We start from the raw sequence: 23,916 nt of genomic DNA on the forward strand, positions 1-23,916 counted from the left end.
AAAAATCTAATCCAAATATATATTTTAGTCCTCGTTGTCCTCCAGGATACAATTCTGGTACTGCGACGACGTCGCAAGTCCTCCAACCGTAAGATAATTAATATATTTAAGAAGTTTGTTGAAAAATCTAATCTGTCTATATATTTTAGCCCCTGTTGTCCTCCAGGATACAATACTGGCACTGCGACGACGTCGAAAGTCCTCCAACCGTAAGATAATTAATATATTTAAGAAGTTTGTTAAAAATGTAATCTGTCTATATATTTTAGCCCCTGTTGTCCTCCAACATACAATTCTGGCACTGCGACAACATCGGAAGTCCTCCAATCGTAAGGTAATTAATATATTTACGAAGTTTATTGAAAAATCTAATCTATCTATATGTTCCAGCCTCTGTTGTCCTCCAGCATATAATTCTAGCACTGCGACAACGTCGAAAGTCCTCTAACCGTAAGGTAATTAATATATTTAAGAAGTTTGTTGAAAATCTAATCTGTTTATATATTTCAGCCCCTGTTGTCCTCCAGCATACAATTCTGGCACTGCGACAACATCGGAAGTCCTCCAATCGTAAGGTAATTAATATATTTAAGAAGTTTATTGAAAAATCTAATCTATCTATATGTTCCAGCCCCTGTTGTCCTCCAGCATACAATTTTAGCACTGCGACAACGTCGAAAGTCCTCCAACCGTAAGATAATTAATATATTTAAGAAGTTTGTTGAAAAATCTAATCTGTCTATATATTTTTGGCCTCTGTTATCCTCCAGCATACAATTTTGGCACTGCGACAACATCGAAAATCCTCCAACCGTAAGGTAATTAATATATTTAAGAAGTTTGTTGAAAATCTAATCTGTTTATATATATCAGCCCCCGTTGTCCTCCAGCATACAATTCTGGCACTGCGAAGACATCGAAAGTCCTCCAACCGTAAGGTAATTAATATATTTAAGAAGTTTGTTGAAAAATCTAATTTGTCTATATGTTTCAGCCCCTGTTATCCGCCAGTATACAATTCTGGCACTGCGCCAACATCGAAAGTTCTCCAACCCTAAGGTAATTAATATACTTAAGAAATTTGTTGAAAAGTCTAATCTGAATATATATCTTAGTCTCCGTTGTCCTCCAGGATACAATTTTGGCACTGCGACAATATCAAAAGTCATCCAACCGTAAGGTAATTAATATATTTAAAAAGTTTGTTGAACAGTCTAATCTGAATATATATTTTAGTCCTCGTTGTCCTCCTGCATACAATTCTGGCACTGCGACAACATCGAAAGACCTCCAACCGTAAGGTAATTAATATGTTTAAATACTTTGTTAAAATGTCTATGGTGGATATGTAATTGTATATATGTTTTTTAGTCCCGATTTTCTACCACCATCGCATTGTACTGTGATGAGTATAAATCTGTTTTCCTTTGTTCAACTTAAGGCAATTAAAAATAACAAAACATTGTTGAAAAATTAAGTTAATTTTTGATATAATTTAATAAATTTAATTCGAAATTTGACTTAAAATTAAGCCGTCAGAATCATATGGATTTGAAGTTTCGTAATCCGTATGAGAGAGATTATCAATTTCTGGCTGATGTTTCGGAGACAATAATGCTCCTACACCACCTGTAGCCATTAATTCCCTCCTTTCCTCCGCCAATTCACACTTTCTTTTCCCTTAACCTTATCCCACAACCTATTCAACTGATTTGTTTTTTTCTGTAAATATTTTAATTTAGTCAGTTACCAGTGATTTATAATAAAAATATATATTGCTCATCGGCCGCTGCATTAACCTCTTGCTCAATTTTTGCCTCAATAATGGGATGTCTTGCCAAAATCTGGAGAAACAGATCTTTGTTGTGAATTGAATATTACGTAGAGATTTTAACTGACTGTTCGTGCTAGCTAAATAAGTCTATTTAACAGTTAAATAAAACTTTATTTTTCACAATGTACACTGTCAAGCTTAGATGTTATTTTTACAAAAGTTTGTGTCAGACTGCTGTCCGCCCTTTTGGATGGGCGTATTTAAAATGGGAAATGTTTACATAAACCCCATTAGGAGATACTTTTAATTAGTAAACAAAAATATTCCCAATCCTGAACCACTCAGAAATAAGATTACTGACATATATAAACTATATGTAACATAAATATTAATACATATAACTTGCTTCTAAATCAGCCTAAACTCAAAAAGCACTGAAAGATCACCGACCACTCTTGCAAGATCCAAAGTTGTAAAATATGAACATTTGCCTAGTTGATCTAAGATATCGGAAATGTTTGGCAAAGGATAACGATCTGAAACTGAAACATCATTTAATTTTCTGCAGTTGATGACTTCGTGCCATTTAATTTTACTACTAGCATCAGGCTTCTTCGAAACCACCCATACTGGCACGGACCATGGGGATATAGAATGTTGAATAATATTTTGATCCAACATTTTGTCAATTTGATTTTTAACTTCAGCTTTACGAATATGCGGATGTCGATATGATTTTGTATAAATTGGCTTCGAATTTCCAATATCAATACAATGTTTGATCTCGATAGTAAACGACAAATTTAAGTTTAAGTAAAAGAATTAATTGTATTTTAAACATAATTCTTCAATTAAAAATTTTTCATTATTTAAATGTTCTAGCCTTAATTAATAATGAATTCTATCATTTCGAGATTCCGATTTTAAATTATCACTATCATTTATACTTTCAATAAGATTATTGATATAATTAATGTTTGGTAATTTTAAGATTTCAATTGGATTAATTCGTGTTTCGATTTCTTCTTCGCCTACATTACAGACTGATGTTAAGAAATATCAGTATTCTACTTTAACGATTGCTCTGCCAATAATAAATTTTTATCTAAAACATGTTTTAAATAAAGGCCTTCTTTGAATATCAAATTTGTTTTTACATTTATTATTTGTTCAGTTCTTGGAGGAATTCTTATTTTAACTGATTGTTGAAATTCTTTATACAATTCATTAATATACAGGTATTAATGCGTTAACATTCCAAAATATAATTTCATTTTTATTCAGTTCAGTTGTTGCTCCAAAGTGTTTTAAAATATCTATACAAAAGATTCTGTCATATTCTAAGTTTAGATCATAAATATAAATAACATATGTGTCATTAAATATATTAAATTTGGATTTTTTATTAATTGTAAAAGTACCGTTTAAATTTGCAATAGTCGCAAAAACAAATATAGATAATATAGCTTCAAATCATCAGCATAGGCTAGACTACAGTATAAAAACAAACTTAACAAGTCATTGATGAATAAAAGGAATAATAGGGGTCCCAAGTTAGACACCTGTGGTACGCCAGAGGATGCACACTGCAGTGTAATTTTTTTTTTTTTTGTTTTTGGACTAGAGAGTGGAAAATCTTAATAGACGCACTCCTGAACGGAATTCGGAGGCAAATGTCCGATTCTCACGGACTAAAAACCACTCTCCATCGGGGACCAGCTCTAAAAGCTATAACCCAGAAGGGCAGATGGGAACTTATTCATTCAGACAGCCAAGAGGGAGGGCCTCTTGTATCTGTCTGGATAGTTCCGGGGGCGATAGTTCACCAAACCCGAGATTTCGGGGTTGGAGTGGGCAAGGACAGATGCACGGAGATTTCTGGCGAGAATCTTTGCAGAATCTGCCAGGGAAGTGATCTGGAGTTCTCTCCTGATCTGAGTGTTTCGAACATAATATGGGATGCCCAGGGAATTCCTGAGCAATCGCATATATGTTCCTTGAAGAAGGGACACTGCAGTGTAAGTGGTGACGTGTGATTTTATAGTGTCCCAGTCAGTGCTAGGAAACTAATGGGTAAAATGGTTCATGATTTTTTACTGCCATCTATCGGGACTGGCTATTACAATCATTTTAATTTCCACCAGAAACAGCTCACCCTTCTCTCGGTCTTCTATCCAGAAAGAAGCGTTATTCCCAAATTGAGTTAGCGTCGGTTTTGATAATCTTTGTTTAGCGTTGCTTATTTCTATCAGGTGCGCGTTTTTTAAGGATTATCCCCTCTCAATTGTGTTATTTGTGTTGTTTGTGTTAGCGTCCTTTTTATTTACCGGTATATTTATATTTTATAACTATGGGAAGAGTAAAACCATGCTGTGTACCTGGGTGTAACGATAGAAAGACAAAAAGGTAATATTAACCATTAAATATTATATTCTGTAAATAGTAAACCATGTAATTTAAATTATAGATACAGCATTACTACTAATAAAAAAACTCGCCCTATTTGGCTTCAAAGAATTAATAATGAGAAACTTTCCCAATTGGATGATAAACAAATAGGAAATTACCTTATTTGTGGTTTACATTTTGAGGATAGCTGCAAAGAAGCTAATGAAAAACTACGAATTGGTGCCTTACCATCACTTCATTTACCTGGTAATTTTTAGTATTAGAGTTAAGTTTTAATGTTCTTTAAATATATTTTTTGTAGGATACGTAAAAACACAAAATGATAATTTTTTGCCTCCATCCCCTCCTGAAACCCTTACATCAACTCCTAAAAAAATAAAAGGTAACTTTTTTTTTTCAAAGACATGACATAAATTAATCATATTTATTTTAGAAAATGTGGGTACTACTTCTAATGTAGAATTTAGTCCTGTAAAATCAGTATTAAAACCTACAAAAATTTATAGCAGAAAACGGGTATTCAGAGTTATGGAAAATGATACAGAATCAAACGTTATCCAAGAACCTGAAAATCCTTCAACTTCGAAAACTTCAATGACATCCTCCATGCTGAATTATGATACAACAATGGCAGCAGAATATTAGCAAATTCTTCCCAAAAGAAGTAAGTGTAAAATATATTAATGGCAGGGGTAGATTGTAGATACCAGTGTGTTTTTATGATTTGTCTCATTTTTCATTTTTTTTTTTATTTTTATTTTTGCAGCCTTAAACCACATTGTATAACAACTTTTTTGTTTACATTCTTAAAAATATTGGTATGTTAAGAAAAGTTTTTTCATAAAAATCATATAAATTTAATTTAGAGCCATAGATTAGTTAAATTTGTCAGTTGATCAACTATAATTATCACATAATATTTTTGCTTCATTTAAAAATTTCTTATTAATTTTTTGTTAATTTAAAACTTATTTTCAGGTCCAAAGAGAGCAACCAAATTAAATAAGAAATACATTGAGTTGAAGTCCACAGTACAAAAAATTACAAGAGCAGCTAAGAGGGCACACAAAAAACATTTAGAAACAAAACAAAAATTAAAACTTATAATGGCAAATAGAAACCTCACAAATGTTTTGAAGGATGTTAATGACACTACTGTAAGTTTTATTAAGAATCAGATTCGTAACCAAAGATTGAAACCTAGAGGGAGGCGATTTACTATGGAAGATAAAATTTTTGCTTTGTCTGCATTTAAGCAGAGTGGAAAAGGGTACAGGTTCCTTTCCAAAATTTTTAGTTTACCTAGCCGTAAGACTCTTTCCAATCTCTTAAGCCAAATTCCATTCCATTGTGGAATTAATGAGAAGTTTTTTAAACATTTAAAGAGTGTGGTGGGTAAAATGAAAAAAATTGATACTTACTGTGTCCTAATGTTCGATGAAATTTTTTTGAGTAGTGGCATTTCATACAATCCCAAAAAAGATTTTGTAGAAGGTTTTGTTGATTTTGGAGCCAATGATAGGCGATCAAACTTTGCTGATCACGCTCTAGTTTTCATGCTGAAAGGTGTTCACAAAAGTTGGAAACAACCCATTTTTATTTTTGTGAACATACTACTTCAACAGTAGACTTGGTGCGGGTATTAAAAGAAGTAATAAGACATGTTCGTTTATCAGGTTTGAAAATTGTCGCTACAGTATGTGATCAAGGAGCAACAAATAATGCTGCCATTAATGTTTTATTAAGTGAGACGAATACTTATTGTATAAAAGAAAACATTGAAAACAAATTTCAAGGGTATTTAATTGATGGCAAAGAAATCGTCCATTTGTTTGATCCTCCCCATTTGCTAAAAGGTGTCCGAAATTCTTTATTAAATAAATTATTATATTTTAAGCAAGATGGGTTGGATAAAGTTGCTTCTTGGTCACATATTATAGATATTTATAAAATGGACCAGAAAATGGGGAATTTTAGTCAGTTTTCAAAGTTAACAGACGAACATGTCTTACCTCACAAATTAAGAAAAATGAGGGTAAAAAACTATACACAAGTGTTTAGTAGCACTGTTGCTACAGCTTTGAAAATTAGGGCTGAAATCAGTAAGAAACTGACACCAACTTCTCAATATTTTGTGAGCCCTAAGGCAGCAGAAACAGCAGATCTTTTACTATTTTTTGACCAACTCTTTGATAGTGTCAATGGCAGTGCGATAAATTCTCATGTAGGAAAAGATTTAAGAAGTGTGGTGACATTCAAATCTAAGCATTTCATGTTTTGGCAACAATCCTTTCCAATTCTAAAATCAATGTATTTTAATTCCCCTCCTTCTTCCCATCAAATTGTCACATCATCACTAAAAAACTGGCATTTTACACTTCGTGGTTATATTTATCGAAAAAGTTATTAGACATGGGATTTAAATTCATTAGTCCCAGGTCTTTTAACCAAGACCCTCTTGAAAACATCTTCGGTCAAATAAGAAGTCATGGAGTAAGAAATGTCAATCCAACGTGCACTTCCTTTATCTCCCCAACCAAAGTTTTAATAGTAAACAATTTTATGTCATCACACTCCCCAAGTTTTAACTGTGAAGAGGATTTATCGACTGGGGCATTGGATAGTTTAAAAGACCTCATTGCACAAGAAAACACTAGTGAGTCAAACAGCGAAATTGATTTTGTTTCATAATAGCATCACACTCTGTATAAAACATCAGATTTATCTACACCATATGTAGCTGGTGCAGTTATTAAAAAAATGTTTAAAAAACTATCATGTCTTAATTGTAGAAAGTTAATGGTAACTGAAAAAATATCTTCCGCAAAATAGGTTCATTAGGCGAAAACGTTATCTTCGTGGATTGCTTTCTGAACCAACAAGCGAGTTTACGCATATTTTTCACAATATTTCTTCTATAGTTTTTAACATCCTTCCAAACATAATTCATAAAATTCATTTAAAAAAAAATATATTAAAATGTGTTCAAACAAGAAATTCAGAAGTAGAAACTTTATTTTGTACGAGGCATAAAAATTTAAAATTGTTTTTTTATAAAATTGTTATAAATATTTGTTTATTTTATTATATAAAAATTATAAATAATTTATTAAAAGGAAAAGATAGTAGGCATAAGAATTTAGACAATTTAGCAATTAAAGCTTTTACTAAATGTTTAAAAATAAAAAAATAAAAAATGTGTATTAATAATCTGAGTTTTTTATTAAAAAGGTTATTTTAATAAATAAAAATAAAAAATTAATATAAACCTAGACCTATGGGATTCCCCTAATACTTGGCCGGTTATTTTAGAACTGTTCAGTCCCAATAGTTGGCGCTGTCCACGTTTATTTGGTTACCAAAATATACTACAGAGTTAGCAATCTATAAGTGTATATAGTCTTTGGTCCCAGTCGTCTGAACCATAGATTGATATAATTTCTCTTGTTCTTTCGGTGATTTTACTAAGAATTCCTTATTATTGAGAACACAGGTTGTTGTGGGTGGATTGGTTGTATCATAAAATTTGATTTGAATTTATAAAATACGAAATATACTCATGTTTACTAGGTAACGCAAAACGAAACGGCCTGTAACGTTGCCACCACAAAATATTCAAAATACTACAGTACTCGCATCCAAATTATATAAAATTAATGCAATAATATATGTGAAAAATATAAATATTTGTTAAAATTAGGCAACCAACAAAGCCGATCTATCTATGGTTACTTATTTGTCAATTTATTTTCTACACCACGAAGTATAGATATAAGGAGTCCGAACGGTATAGGCTCTTCCGCAGTATTCGTGGTATACAATATTAAACCCAGATCATAGTTCTCTTTTCTGCCACTGTCTGCGCAAATGTTCAGTGATTATTATCACACGTAAATACGCGCTAGCTCGCGAATGTTGAAATTATTAAAATTATAAAACTAAGTATAAAATATTGATTTAATTATTTTAATTTTCAGAGCTGTCAGTATCAACAAGATTACCCGCGTAAGGATTTAAACGAGTAATTCTTCAAAACTAGCGCGCTCTACCGGCAACTGTTATGTATGTAATATAAACATCCATACTTCCCCAACAGTGCGGGAGACGAAGAAAAACAAGAAGAATGTAGAGTTTTAGTTAATTTAATTTTCTGAAGTTGACAACGCAAAAGAATAAATAATAAGGTTGGTAACAATGTCCAACGCAGGGTGGGCCAAGCGAATAGGGACGGAGGGGCAACAGCCGATCATGGACGTTCGGAATCGCCGGAAAGGCACGACCATTTTGTCTCGGGATGACTTAGGGATTTATAATATTTGATTTTATAAATTGGTAGTAAAAATTCCCCAAAATTGTCGGGATGACCAGGGAATATCTAGTGTCTTTAGTTAGAGAAAATAATTTACTAGATTTCAGAATAGTGAGTCATGGGCGGGATAATTCAGTAGTTTTTAGGTTGGAGAAGAGAGAAGATGGCCGGGATATTTTAGTGCTTTATGAAAGTACGTTTATGGTAAGAAACTTTTTATATAACCAGTATGCATAATTTAATTGTTTGTGTTTATCATTGTATATTATTTTATATACCGCAATATTAGCATTTTGTTTATTTTCATTTAAATTGTTCAATCATTGAATATGATGTAAAGTTTTTCTTGTATTAGTTCATTTCATGTTTACTGGTTAGTTATTGGTTTTGTCAAAATACATAGTTCTTATACAGCAGTTGTAATAATTGTATTACAGTTTTAGGTTAGATGGACTCGTAAAGAGATGTGTTCGTAAGGATCCCAATGTAAAAATATTTTTAGGTAATATTTATTTTTTTTTGTTTTTTATTTTTAATACAAATTTTCAGGTTATATATATATATATATATATATATATATATTTTGTATATATATATATATATATATATATATATATATATATATATTTTGCAATGGATTTTTCTCAGCAATCTCTAGCTTCTGGTCGTAATACAAAATGTTGTAGTTACCCTGAATGTTCTAGTAAATATCTTATTAATGTTAAAAGTTCCAATTTTAAGAATAAGTCTTTTTTTAAACCACCATCAAATTCAGATCTAAATCTATCTTGGCGTTCTATTTGTAAAATTAAAAGTTCTGTAAAAACATTTTATGTTTGTGAGGATCATTTTTTACCTTCAGATTTCTTTTATAATAAGCAAAGACCTCTTCTGAAAAAGGGAACTGTACCTGTTCCACTTCTTCAAAAAATTTCTACAGTTCTTCCTACTTCTAATAATAATGTTCAAGTATCTGAAATTCGTAGTTCTAGTTTTTGTTCTTCAGAATCTTATAATTTAAATAATTTTGATAAAACTATTATCCGTTCCAATATCTTGTTAAAAAGTTCTGATACTCTTTCTATTTCAAATGTTTCTACTGATCCTATTTTTCATTCCAATTCTTCTATCTCTCTAAAGACTGAAAATTCTCTCTGTGATAAAAGTACACATATTCATATTTTTAAAGATTTTGTTAGTAAGCAAAATTCCAATATTCTTTTAGATCATTCTTATTGTAAATCTCTATCTTCTATCTGTGATAAAAATACAAATATTAAAAATAATGCTGAGAAAAATTCTTTGTTGTATAAGATGCATCGAAATGCTATTTCTAAAATTTCGAAGTTAAAAGCTCGCTGCCGAAACAAAACTCTGACATTTCCAATCTTCGTAATATCTTTAAAAGTGGAAAATTAGAAGAAATTTGTTCTAATCTAAATCTTGTTACAAGAAATTTTATTGCTTCCCAATTAAGAAATTCCTCTCGAAAATCCAATGGTAAAATTTGGTCTCTAGATGATAAAACTTTTGCACTCTCTATGTATAAACATAGTGGTAAATTGTACCGTTATTTGCAAACTCATTTTTCTTTATCTTCCATTTCTACTCTCAAAAATCTTCTTGGTAAAATTGAATTTGAGTCTGGTATAAATAAATTATATTTTGAACACTTAAAATCTGTTTCTAGTGAATTAAATGATAAAAATTGTTGTTTATTATTTGACGAAGTATCTTTAAGTACTGGCATACATTTCCAAGTTAAAAAACAAGAATTTTGTGGTTTCGAGGATTATGGTCATCTTGGTAAAACTTCTAAAAAAGCAGATCATGCTTTAGTTTTTATGATTCGAGGGTTGTCATCTAACTGGAAAGAAGTTGTCGCATATTATTTCTCTAAAGGTACAGTTCCCACAATAAATTTAAAGTTAATTATTATCGAAATTATCTCTAATCTTCAAAGTATAGACTTAAACGTAAGGGCTACAGTTTGCGACCAAGGTAGCACAAATAGATCAGCTTTAAGTTCTTTATCTTCTCAAACTTCCCCTTCAGAAACATATTTTCTAGTTAATAATCGTCCTATTTATATCATTTTCGATGTTCCTCATCTATACAAAAATTCTAGAAATGCTCTTTTACGAGGCAATATCTTATTTGAAGACAATAAACGTGCAAAATTCGAATACATTATTCAAGCTTTTATTCTAGATAAATCCAATGTTAATTTTCGAATGTGTCCTAAACTTACCGATCAGCATTTCAATTTCAAAAATTCTTATACTAAAATGAAAGTTTCGTACGCTGCTCATCAACTTTCTTTTTCAATGTCCGCATGTATTCTTTCTTTTGTTTCTACAAATCAATTACTTAACGATGCATCTTATACTTCTGAATTTGTACACTTAATGAATTCTCTCTTCGATTCTTTAAATGGCATGGGTATTCAAAGTAAATCTGAAAATAAAATTCCGGAACATTTGGTAATGGAAACTGAAGATGATGATGACTTAGGGCCTATTCCAGAGAAGCACGACATAAACTTCTATATAAATTCTAATCATCCGTCGCCAGATAATAATGTCAATTTAAAATTCGCTGTGACTGAATCATCTGGACATTTAGAATTTTGGCAAGAAATTTTATCGAAAATTCGATATTGGAAAATTCTTGATTCAACCACAGGAAGAGATCTTACATCTCAATATTTATTTTTAAAAGGCTGGATAACTACTTTAACGTCTGTTACTTCACTATGGCACGAGTTGAAAAATGAAGGCTATGAGTCTCTGAATACTAGATTTCTTAACCAAGATCCCATAGAAAATTTATTTTGTCAAATACGCCAGCACGGTTTTTTCAATACCAATCCAACATGTCACCAATTCATCGCAGCATTAAAAACTGTCGTTGTAAATAAATTAAGTGCTTCTCCATTTGTCAAAAGTAATTCAAAAGATGATAGTGGCATCTCTTTAGGGGCATTTACAAAATTTCTTTCTAATTCCATCAATTCGGCTACTGCACCAGATGTTTCCATTTTCGAATCTGACTTAAATTTTGTCCAAAAATACATTAACGATTCTAGTTCACTTCAAGGTTCTTCCTATGTTGCTGGGTATTTATTAAATAAAATTCAAATTCCAAATTGCGACTCATGCCATGGGACCCTTTTCTCAGAAAATATAACTGAAAAACATATTTTTATATCTTTTAAGGAATACAATCAAAGTTTAAATAAATTAATTTATCCCAGCGATTCACTTGTAGATTTTGTTTCTAATATTCATATTCATTTATATATGTTTTAAATGATAATTTACATAAAAGTTCGTTAGAAATTAATTTCAAAGAATATTTTTCTAAAGTTTCGGAACAATTTTTATTTTGTCAAATTCACGATTGTAAAAATAAAATTTTAGATAAATGTATTAGACTCACACTTTTTAAATATATGAAAGACAATAATAAAAAAGAGGGTCCCAAATTTCATAGAAAGTATTAATTTTATCTTATAAATGTTCAATGTAATCTTCCATGTTTTTTTAAAGAGAGTTTATTTTGTGTATTTATTCTTTCTTATGATATGTTATGTTTAAAATATTTTTTTATTTTTATATATTTTTATATGCATGTTAGTTATAAGTGTTATTTTGCTTATTGTTGAATAGTTTTTAATTTGTTTTTGTTGAATGGTTTATATTTTATTTATTGTTGAATGTTTTTATTTTGTTGTTTATGCAATATTTTTTATTTTATAGCTTGGGGAATATTTTTTAATTTATTCTAGGAGAGAATTCAAATACTCTCATGAATTATATTAAAAATACACTTCCGTCCATTAGATTAAAATAGCAATTTATTCCCTTTTTCTTTCACTAATTCAAAAAGGTGCTTAATATAGTTCATGTTCGGGTTACAATGTAGACTGCCTCCACGTGGTGTAACCTGGGTAATTCTAAATAGTCTACAGTTTATATTATTTATTTTATAATCATATTAATTATTTATTGTAAATTATTTAGATGTATTATTTATATACCATATAGATATGTATATTTTAATTTGTTTCTTTTTAACAATGATATATAATAAAGTATATGTGAAATATTTAATTGTTTTATTTTCGAATACTATTCAAGGAACCTAACCTATACTCATTTGATATAAATTTTAAATAATAAGTTTCCCGCCCTTTATTAAGTGACAGATCAATGAAAAGATATCTGTAATCTATAAGAAATGGCAACACCGCTGCATCCCGAAATCGTGCCCAGTAATGTTTCTTGTTTATAACATTGGGTTGGTACTTCTTAGGTTTTCTATGGTCTAACGAATTTAACCACTTAGCAATTAGCGCGCCAACTTCCCAGTGACATAAAGTATATTTTAGTTTTTGTTCGTATTGATTAATACTAAGTAAACGATTTATAAAATCAGTGTAGTATTTATTACGGAGTAAATTGTCGTGTAATACACAACAATCCCGACAAATTGGTGACCCCATCCAACACGCAAATTATCAAGAAGCGTACATTAACATTGGTACAAACACGTGGATCAGGGAGAACGAACAAAGGGATACTCCAACTACCACAACGGGAGCACGAGTTGAACGAGTCAGCATTAAAACTCCACCTTTTTGGAAGAAAGATCCAAGAATATGGTTCTTGCAAATCGAGTCACAATTCGCATTGGCTGGAATAACAACAGACTCAACTAAATATCATCACGTATTGAGCGCCATAGATACAGACACAGGACACCCAAGAAGTACCAACCTCTTACTAAAAATGGGAAACAACACTGGACGATAAATAGATTTGTAGTGTTTAAATTAGTCAATAGATGTCGCCTTTATAGTTTTCTATATTTAACATTTGACAAAATTAGCGGGAATAGTTTCAAATTTAAATTAATTGGTATATTATTGGGAATTGTGAGAAATAAAACAAGCTATGGAATTAAAACATTTTTATTACAAATTATTTATTGTACATAAAAAATACATCAGTCTTCTGTATACTTCATATTATATATAACAAAAATAAATAAATAAATACAAATACAACACAATAAATTTCTTCAACAACAATAACAAACAACATAAAAATAAATAATTCGTATTAGAATTCAAATTAGACAATGAACTTTTAAAAACATTAAAATTAAGATCTCTGGACGTTGAAGAAATAGATTGACTAGAATTCAAATTAGACAATGGATTTTCAAAAACATTAAAATTAAGATCCCTGGAAGTGGAAGGAATATAAGAATGAAAAAGTAATGGTGGCAAAGGAACTATTTTAGGTTTAAGGCGACGAATTTTTTAGTGAAAAACATGACATGTTTTGATAGAAGGATTAATATTACAAATTGACAAATTGAACGCCATACTAAATTTAATTTAGAATTGGAAGGTGGCTTAAAAACGATTTATTTTTAAAATTAGAATTATGAACATCACTATAATATGTATTGAAACATAATATAATATATATTGAAACACATTTTGACATAGTAACCAGACAGAGATTGAGGCTGAGAACTCATGGCTGAATTTATTTTAAAAAACTACCTAATTCCCATTGATCGAACCTTTCCAACCTAGTTGGAACCTAGAATACCCACTTTTAATAATATATATAATAAGATTAACATACCTAAGAAGTGCCGAGTCTATTTTGGTTAAATCATTGGTCCGGCAGACTATTTAACCTACAAAATAATATTAATTTAATCAACAGATAAGAAAAAGTATATTAATATATAAAGCATCTTATTCAAATTTGAGGTTATTTTATTTCTAATATGATTGTAATGTAAAGTAAACATCTTAAGTACTAAATTATTGAATTACAAAGCATAGGATCCAAGTGTGATTTAATTTATTAAGAAATATAAGAAATAACTTACCTAACACAAAAATTTTAAACAATTTTATTCATTAGCTCTTTTCCATTCTCCCGGCGTCTTCGGATAGAAGCCCGCGCCATATTTAAATACTGCGTAGCTATTGGTCAAAAAATTAACGAACAAATCTAGTTAAATAGCCATTACCAATTGTCATACCAACATCATAAACAACATATCAATTTTAGAAAACGAGTGTAACTTCGGGAACATTCGGCTGTTTCCATTCGGGCCTATTCACTTGCCCTCCCATGGATACAGACATATTGTAACAAATCACTGACGAAGTTATCAACCCACCACCTAGTGAGAAATATACAAATATAAAAGAAAAACTAATTTCTGTTTTTAGCGAATCTCAAGAAAAGAAGACAAAAAAGTTGTTGTCCGATATCGAGTTAGGGGAAAGAAAACCATCCGAACTTTTAACACAAATGAAAAGTTTAGCCGGAACGGCTGTACCTCACGACCTCGTTAAAATGCTGTGGCTCCAAAGATTACCCATTCATGTGCAATCAATACTAACGACAAGTGACGATACTATGGAAAAATTATCCATGATGGCTGATAAAATTTTAGATATTGAAAGACCTAGTACATATGCTATACAAAAGCAAACAGGCACAACAAACAGCACCACTGAAGAAATCCTTCAAAACCTCATAAAAGAAGTACAGGAAATAAAAATACAATCGGACAATAGACCACGTGCACGTTCTAGAAGTAGTAAAAGGGATAGTAAATTATGCTGGTACCATGAAAAGTATCAAGATAAAGCAAAACGTTGCGTTGCACCATGCAATTATAAAAATCCAGACACGGAAAACTAAAGTCCACGTCCGTTAACGCGACGGACGGCGTGGCGAATATTAGTCGCAGACTTATAGTATTAGATCCCACAACCAAACAAAAGTTTTTAATAGATTCTGGTTCAGATATATCTATTCTACCTAAGAGTCACTGTCGCACGCCACCAACAACGTTAGTTTTGTATGCCGCAAACGGTACTACAACAAAAACTTATGGTTATAAAAGACTTACAGTGAGTTTAGGCTTACTCAGAGATTTTGATTGGAATTTCTGCATAGCAGATGTCGATAAACCAATTTTAGGATCAGACTTCCTACACAGTTATGACTTATTAGTCGATATCCGTAGAAGCCAATTAATTGCCCGCACAACAAAACTATCCAGTAAAGGAAAACAAATCAATATTAACCAAGTTTTAATATTCACATTGCATCCTGAGCAAAAGTTTTGTGATATAATTAAGGAGTACCCCGAAATCACAAACCCAAACAGATGCAAAAACAGTAAAGCAAACAGAACACAACACGAAATCGAGACCGTTGGTACACCACTCAAAGTAAAATGCAGACGATTAGCACCAGATCGATTAAAAACAGTTAAACAGGAATTTGAATATATGGTCAAACAAGGTATATGTCGCTTATCTAATAGTGATTGGTCAAGCCCACTTCACATGGTGAAGAAGAAAGATGGTTCATGTTGACCAGTTGGTGATTATAGACGTCTAAATGCAGTTACCAAACAAGATCGTTACCCTATACCGCATATTCATGACTTTGCATGTATGTTAGATGGATCAGTCATATTTTCAACAATAGACTTGACACGAGCTTATCACCAAATTCCCATGGAAAAAGAATCAATTCCAAAAACCGCTGTAGTTACTCCATTTGGATTATTTGAATTTCTAAAAATGCCATTTGGACTAAGCAACGCTGCTCAGACTTTCCAGAGGTATATTAACAATGTTCTAAGAGATTTACCTTTCTGTTTTCCATATATCGATATTTTGATAGCTTCAAACAGTATTGAAGAACATAAAACACACCTACATACACTTTTTAAAAGATTAACAGAATACGGATTACAGATAAATCCGGCAAAATGCTGCTTTGGAGAAGAAAAAGTACAATTTTTTGGCTATGAAATAAGTAAACAAGGAACCTCTCCATTACCAGAGAAAGTAGCGATAATCAGAAACTTTAAGAAACCAAGCACAAAAAATGAATTGCGTAGATTTCTTGGCGTCATAAATTTCTACAGGAGATTTATGCCAAATACAGCAAAAACACAAGCAATCTTAAATAATTACCTGCAAAACAGTCCTAAAAACGACAAAACAAAGGTAAATTGGACAGATGAAACAGTTGAAGCATTTGAGAAAGTTAAACAAGAACTAACCAATGCTATGCAGTTAGTACATCCAAAGACTAACGCTGCAGTTTCCTTAACTACTGACGTATCTGACTATGCCATAGGAGCCGTAATTGAACAATATGAAGAAGGCGTTTGGAAACCATTAAGTTTCTTTTCTCGCAAACTTTCAACTGCTGAAGCCAAATATAGTACGTACGATCGTGAACTGCTAGCTATTTTCGCTGCAATTAAACAATTTCGTCATATGCTTGAAGGTCGAAATTTCACAATATACACAGATCATAAACCTTTAACATATGCTTTTCAACAAAAAATGGATAAAGCATCACCTAGACAGGCACGTCAACTTGATTTTATAGGACAATTCAGTACAGAAATAATACACATAAAAGGAAAATCAAACATTGTTGCTGATACGTTAAGCAGAATTAATTCGATAGATTTAACAAATACTGTACAATTAGAGGAATTCAGTCATCACCAAACTCTAGATCAAGAATTACAAAGACTTCTAGAATCAGATTCAACAGGATTTAAACTGAAAAAAATAGTATATCCAAACTCGATAGAAGTTTACTGTGATATTTCAGAAGAAAATAAAATTAGGCCATTTGTACCACAAAGTTTTAGAAAGAAAGTTTGAAAAACTTCATAAACTATCTCATCCAGGGATACGAGCAACAATAAAGTTGATTACAGATCGTTATATCTGGCTATTAAATCATGGACAAAAGCATGTATCCAGTGGCAGATATCTAAAATACACAGACACACAATTACACCTTTCACCAAAATTGAACTACCTAAAGAACGTTTTCAAGAAATTAATATTGATATAATTGGACCTTTACCATCATCAAACGGTTACAGTTATTGTCTCACATGCATAGACAGATATACTTGTAGGACCGAGGCAATTCCCATGGTTGATATGACTGCATAAACTGTAGCTGAAAAATTTTATGCAGGCTGGATCAGCAGATTTGGTTGCCCTTCAAAGATCATAACAGATCAAGGTAGGCAATTTGAAAGTCAGCTATTTCAAGCCTTATCTTGTCTAATTGGATCGAAAAGAGTTAGAACAAGACCATATCATCCACAAACAAACGGTAAGATAGAACGATGGCATAGAACGCTAAAAAATTCTATTAAGTGCCACAATACTCAAAAATGGACAGAAGTTTTGCCCACCATTTTATTAGGTTTGAGAGCCCTAATACGAAAGGACTACCAACGGAACATGCTCAAACAAAAATTTTTGTTCCACAAGATTTAGAAAATTGTACACACGTCTTTGTTAGAAGAGATACTGTCCGGAAGCCATTAGAACAACCTTTTGATGGATCATTCCAAGTATTAAAAAGACAAGAGAAATACTATACAGTGGATATTAAATCGAAGAAGTGCAATATCTCAAAAGATCGTCTTAAACCCGCCTATTTACTTAAAGAGGACATCATATCCACGGAACATAACTATGCAGCAAATCAAATAAACACCAATGACCCACATAAATCTACGAGAAAAGTGAAATTTAGATTATGAAGAAGAAATATTTCAACATTTCATATTTTGGTGTATTTAAATATTTAAATTTTATTTCACTTCATGGCTCCGCCACTAGAGGGGGAGTAATGTAGAGTTTTAGTTAATTTAATTTTCTGAAGTTGACAACGCAAAAGAATAAATAAGGTTGGTGACAATGTCCAACGAATTTAACCACTTAGCAATTCGCGCGCCAACTTCCTAGTGACATAAAGTATATTTTAGTTTTTGTTCGTATTAATTAATACTAAGTGAACGATTTATAAAATTAGTGGAAATATATGGTAAAAAATGTGAGTCAGAGAAGTAAAAGAGACTGACAGTTTAAATAATGTTTTGGTTAGAAGGCAGACACAGTCCAGTGCTCCATAGTAAATTGCCTTCTAAACAAATAATAAGTATGTTCACATCAGATAAAGATTCAAATAATCCTACTCCAAGCTTACAGTTATAGAAACTGAACAGAGAATAAACCAAATTAAGGAATTGTAAATATGCTACTCACACTAACTTTAGATCAGTTTTAGACTAATGTATATTTGTTTTCAGATTTACTGTAAACCTCCAATTGAAGCTAAATTTATTATTTTATATTTTTAGGGGACAATGACTGAAGATGCATTGACAAAACAATGATTAGATATTTCATGCTGCCCACCAGTAACCAGGCTATTAGAGGTCAGTGTGTGTTATTTTGCCTCCCTCCTAACTTGGTTGGTTGTAGATAGTAGTAGTAGAGAGTAGTAGTAGATTTGAGAGGACATCCAAAATCAATTATGGAAAATACTAAAACAAATAAACATGGTAATTTCAATACTTGCCCTCACTTGTTTTTGTAAAGAAAATATTTTCCAGTTTTTAATTTAATTGACTAACATTCACAACTAAAGGAACATTAAAATTAATATTTAGCAAGTTCAATATTGTCAAATATAGAGTTTAAATTCATTTAAATCACAACAAAGATATAAATAAAAGTACTATTAGTTCTTCTGGGTGTTAAATAATTTGTTTAAGGATTTCATACAATAGTAACTACACTTTTGGAATTTTTTTGACAATGTGGATTGTGAATATATCTTGATTTTGATTAATAAATTGAATTGAAAAAAAAACTGTTTATGACTAATTTTTACAGTGAAGATTCAACTCATAGCTCCATGGTTTTTTAAAAATTCAAATTTATGTTAAATCTGAAACATGAAGCAAATTGGCTTCTATTTGGGCATTGAAATTCAGTGAGTGAATTAAGAATATATTGTTTTGGAGAAAAATGCCTCCTATCTATCACTCTGTCCTCTTAGGCGGGAAAGTTATAAACATTAAGTTTGTTGATAATGTTTAAAACTCTGATGATTCCAAATACCTTGAATAATTGTTTCTAAATAAAAATCCAAATATGAGATTTTGTATCTAATAATATCACTTTTTACTATTGTATAAGTTTTTAAACAGATACTTTCAAGGATTAACATTGTTTCCACAACTGAATTATTAAGGCATTCGATTCGCATAATTTTCTGATAAATGGCATTAATAAAGTATAAAAAAAAGAATTTTCAAAAAATGATTTTAATGTAAAGGGAGGATGAGTCAATTATTATAAGAATTCTTTCTATTGTTGGGAAAAACGACAATCATTTAGTTTATGAACGATAAAAAAGTTATTGATAATTGGTGTCAACAAATTCACAAAAAGTTTTAAAGTAGCAAGTCTTACAGTTTATATATGATTAATTAAAATTTTTTAAAACTATATATTCCAAGTCAATTTGTAGGCAGTCACAACTGATGTGAAAAGCGTTATTTATAATGTGGACAGGACTCCAAGTTTTCATTGACTGAATTTTAATTGGCTAAAAATATTTGAACCAGCTCTATTAATTTCACTTTCACTTTCAAGTTTGTATTAGAATTATCTCCCGAATGTGAAAGAAACACAAACTTTTGTATCAACTAATATTTTTGGGAATAAAAGAGAATAATATATTATAATTTATTGTACATTATTAATTGCTTTATTATAAAAGTTTTTAGCATATTTGTTCGTTTGGTTTGGCCTAAAACTGGTATGTGCATGCGTTCCTTTGTTCTGAAGCGGTGAATTAATTCGCCGTGACTTTGAAAGAAATAAGTTGTTGATGACTTCATGCGACATATTGGCCATTCGTTATGAATTGCTGCAATTAGCTCCTGAGGAGTTGTGGTTGGATTTAGTCTTCTTAAAATTGCTTGACCTACCATATCCCACAGCTGCTTCGTTGGTCAATTCAATCTTTATATATTTGCTTCTTCTAACAAATTTTGGACTTTTCTCGTACGATGGGACCGAACCTTATCGTCAATTCAATAATTTCTATAATTGGTCTGATAACATTTTGAAATTCCATTCATTATACCGTCCCAATACACTTTAGTCCTTAACTGAAATTGTTCTACTTTTCTAGGAAAAACCTGCCGTACACCACTACCTGGATCCTTTCAAACCCTCAGGCGCCGGCGGTCACTCATGAAACTAAACTTGGACTGGTCTGAAAAAATGACGTCCACTGCGGTAAAAGCCAATTTACGTGCTTTTAAGCCCATTCTAGACTGGTGGGTATATGTTGATCTTACATTGGCATCATGTATCAGAGCTATAAAACCCTTATTAATGGATTAGTTCGAAGAATTTTTAAACCACCCCTTTGTTTAGGTTGTCACGAATTTTTTAAGATTTTAATGGGTGTTCTTAAAACTAACCTTACATATACTAATTATAAAATCATACAAAATTTATTTAAAAATATTCTTAACGTAAACTTTACGTTGTTTGGTTTTTAACATAAAGGATTTCCTTTCGAACCTTGTGGTTGCACAGTTGGTTCAAAGTTTAAATGGTTGGATTTCTACATGTCTTTATGTAGAACTATTTAATAAAATATTCTTAAATTAAATTAATTAATTAAAAGATTTAATAAACCCCTACCTGAAATCTTAGAGAATTGTAAGCCTGTTCTTTTCATTTATGTTTTTTCAATATTAATAAATTTAGTTAATGAATTGATTTTTACATTATGGAAAATATTTATAAATACAATGGATTTTGCTTATACAAACAATACCGGAAACCCTAATTATGAAAGTCATATTAAGGGCGAAGAACATAAATCTCACCTTTTCAGAACGCCGAAGACTGAAATGTAAAACAGCAGTGTTTCCAGGTTAATGAAATTCTTGATGTAGTGTGTTTTGTTTTTAAAAATTGTATTATTGTTATTAATTGTTAGGGACCATCCCGTGTAGCTACATTTTGGTAAGTTACCTCTCGTAGTGTAACTTCCAAGTTGAGGAGAGTCAGATGTAGTGAAACGAGATTTATTAGTCGTTTGTACCTTCCTGTATATTAAACTGTAATTATCTGTTGATATACCGCACGGTATATATAGCTTGTCTCAACTGTCGTCGGAGCAACCACGTGGATTGTCGGTGTTTTTGTCCACTGTATGCTACATTTGTACTGGTCATGGTGAGTGTTCCTGTTTGTGTATTTTTTGTTTCTATTTTAATTTATGCATTGTAGTTTGTAACTAAGGAAAACCAAGGGTCACCTGTTAGTGCATGAAACTAGTGACTAAGAGTCGTGTTTTCATCGAACCCAGCCCATCTGAAAATGCCCAGGCATCCTAAATTAGGAATACGGAGAGATTGGCAAAGATATATCTATCAAGCTGGAGGTTTTGAAAAAGAATTTCTACAAAGTGAATTATTGAAGGTTAGAATCCATTTTTTATTTGATTATGATAAGAAAAATAATAAAATATATTTCAAATATTTCATTTTAAACAAAGAAACAAAATTAGAAAGTAACTAACAATTTTTTGTTTAATTAATAGTACTTAATTTAACAACTAGTAATAATTATATTTAAAACTATAGCAAACATAATTATAAACACATACATTTATTTAGTTTCACAACACATCTTTGGGAATAAAGGAAACTTTACAAATATTATATTTATTTTGGCAATGGTATGTAATCAGTACAAATGTTAATTTCAGTGTCATGAAGTTCCTGTGAAAGTTTTCTCATTTCAACATTTTAAGTATTAAATTTCTTAACATTTACTTATTAATACCACGCTAATTTAAAAATTGGTCTGTTCAATACTTTTATTAAACTAATTAAGTTACAAAATAGTTTTCATTGTTTCAATTTATAAATTATATTAAGCCTCTCTGTGATATGTAATTAGTACAAATTTCGACTTGCTTATATATAGTAATTAAATTATATTACTTTTATGTTATATTATTAAAAATTGTCTTTTCTACAATGAAAGGAACTGGATAGTAGACAGATAAAGTATGTATTTATTTACATTTATTTTGGTTAAATAATCCATTTATAAATTCATTAAGTATCCCAAAAGTAATTAATTTTAAATGCGTATCGCCAACAAAATTAAATCAGATTTTAACAATTTTTTAAATTCCATTGAAAACAAAGTGATTCTAACTAGGTCTTACAGTATTTTTTTAAAAATACAGAAAATTAATAGTATAATGTTTTTTACTAAAAGTAGTGTAGGTTCTCAATAAATTGCAATGGTTATTTAATTGATTTTAATAGTGGACAATGAAGCATTGGAAGCTGCAAGAATGTTAGTTTGGTTTTCTCAGGACAACTTTACTTATTTATAGAATTAAAATAAAATTTTAATGATGCGAAACACATATTTGAATTTAATTGTGGTAATTTAAAAAATATATAATCATAAATATTTTATTTATCAAAGACATGATTCCATAAATAGAAAATTAATAAGGCTTGCTGTAATTTTATTTATCCATTTATTTCAAAGATTACTTGAAAGTAAGTATTGTGACTATAAAATACAATAAATACAATATTACATATTACATACAGTGATGTGAAAATAATATTTTCAATTCCTTTAAGAAAAAAAAAACAGAAAAATAATTTACAAAGTTCTTTAAATTTTCATGTGAAAAAAATAGAGACAATTTCAGAATTGTCTGAAATGTGTTTGAATAGATTTCTTTAATGTAATTAGTACTTAGTTGCTTTACTTAGTCTCTATTTTTAATAACTGCCAAACATCGACGAGGCATTGAGTGTATCATCTTTGGCACCTTTCTTGGGGAATTGAATTTCATGCTTTCTCCACCAGGAACCACCGTGCCACAAGTTTTTAATAGGATTTAGATCAGGTGATTGGACCTATGATAAATTATCTCCAACGTTTTGAAAATATTGAAAACATGTTTTCATTATACATGAATATCATAACGAATTTCTTGTAAAAAATATTTTTATTTTTAGTAAATATTAATATTACCACAATTTTATTAATAAAATAAAGAAAATGCATATTTTTGAAATAAAAAAGCTAACTATTCCAATATATTCAACATTATTTTTTTATTTCAGTCGTGGACGATTGAGCAAAGGGAAAGAGAAAGAACCACATCTAAAAGAAAGATGATTCAACTAAATATATAACGGTTAAATGTTTCCGGTCGGGGTAGGCAACCAGATTACACAATCTCTATATATATGACAATTTTATTATGCATGTTTAATTTTTATATTTTAGGTATGATAACAAGCACCTTCGAAATTTAATAAGCCATTGGTGATAAGAATATTGAGGTGTGACGTCTTGTTATACATTGTATTAATTGAAGAAATACTAAGAACAACCAGTGTCCAGAAGAATATATCAGTGTCTCTCAGAATGTTATAGTCTTCTCATGATAAATGAATGATTAAA

At 30.6% G+C, this 23,916-nt stretch overlaps 3 long non-coding RNA genes across 4 annotated transcripts; all 3 read left to right on the forward strand.

The window, feature by feature from the left end:
• Positions 1-3,997: 3,997 nt before the first annotated feature.
• Positions 3,998-4,557, forward strand: LOC126266357 (uncharacterized). Its single transcript, XR_007548762.1, has 3 exons — positions 3,998-4,180; positions 4,242-4,429; positions 4,485-4,557. It is a non-coding gene; the product is annotated as an uncharacterized LOC126266357 (long non-coding RNA).
• Positions 4,558-18,343: 13,786 nt separating this feature from the next.
• LOC126266355 (uncharacterized) lies at positions 18,344-18,950 on the forward strand. Its single transcript, XR_007548760.1, has 3 exons — positions 18,344-18,625; positions 18,687-18,815; positions 18,862-18,950. It is a non-coding gene; the product is annotated as an uncharacterized LOC126266355 (long non-coding RNA).
• Positions 18,951-20,623: 1,673 nt separating this feature from the next.
• On the forward strand, positions 20,624-21,885 carry LOC126266376 (uncharacterized). Of its 2 annotated transcripts, none has more exons than XR_007548781.1 (3): positions 20,624-20,732; positions 21,451-21,645; positions 21,700-21,885. It is a non-coding gene; the product is annotated as an uncharacterized LOC126266376 (long non-coding RNA). The 2 variants fall into 2 exon arrangements; XR_007548782.1 differs by having other exon boundaries at positions 21,566-21,645.
• The last annotated feature ends 2,031 nt before the right edge of the window (positions 21,886-23,916 follow it).

Source organism: Aethina tumida, chromosome 8, assembly GCF_024364675.1.
Source record: "Aethina tumida isolate Nest 87 chromosome 8, icAetTumi1.1, whole genome shotgun sequence".
Taxonomy (NCBI): Eukaryota; Metazoa; Arthropoda; class Insecta; order Coleoptera; family Nitidulidae; genus Aethina; species Aethina tumida.